We start from the raw sequence: 480 nt of genomic DNA, 5'->3' as shown, positions 1-480 counted from the left end.
CGGAATAGTACAGCTGTAGAACTCGACCCAGCTGTCTCCTCGACATGAGCCCTCAAAACTACCTCCTTAACAGTTAGGCCCCCCCCTCTGTTGCAAGAGGGGAAGGGTCGCCCACAGGGATGACCTCATTCTGTCAATTAGCTTGGACAGACCTCTACAGACTCTCGACCGGTTGCGGTGCTTTGGCTAACCGCTGTATCTCATTCGGGTCGACCCTTGGCCCACTGGACCCTTGATCCTTTTTGGCCTTCACCTTCTTTGACCTCTGTTCTGCTAGTAGGGCGACGACCTCAGCCACCCTCAACCTCAAGGCGAACGCTTCTTCAGGATCAAGATACCCCTCAGGCTTTTCTAAGGCCAAGAAACCAAGCTCGATTCCCCCTCCCTTGTATTTCTCTTAACACTTTTTTTGAGGGGGACGCTAGCAAACTTGCCCTTGCTTGGTCGACCAAGGAGGGAAAAATCACGAACACGCCCGCC

The sequence above is a fragment of the Asparagus officinalis genome, chromosome 5 (genome assembly GCF_001876935.1).
Source record: "Asparagus officinalis chromosome 5, Aspof.V1, whole genome shotgun sequence".
Taxonomy (NCBI): domain Eukaryota; kingdom Viridiplantae; phylum Streptophyta; class Magnoliopsida; order Asparagales; family Asparagaceae; genus Asparagus; species Asparagus officinalis.
The sequence above is the reverse complement of the archived record's forward strand: the minus strand, read 5'-3'. Positions refer to the sequence as shown.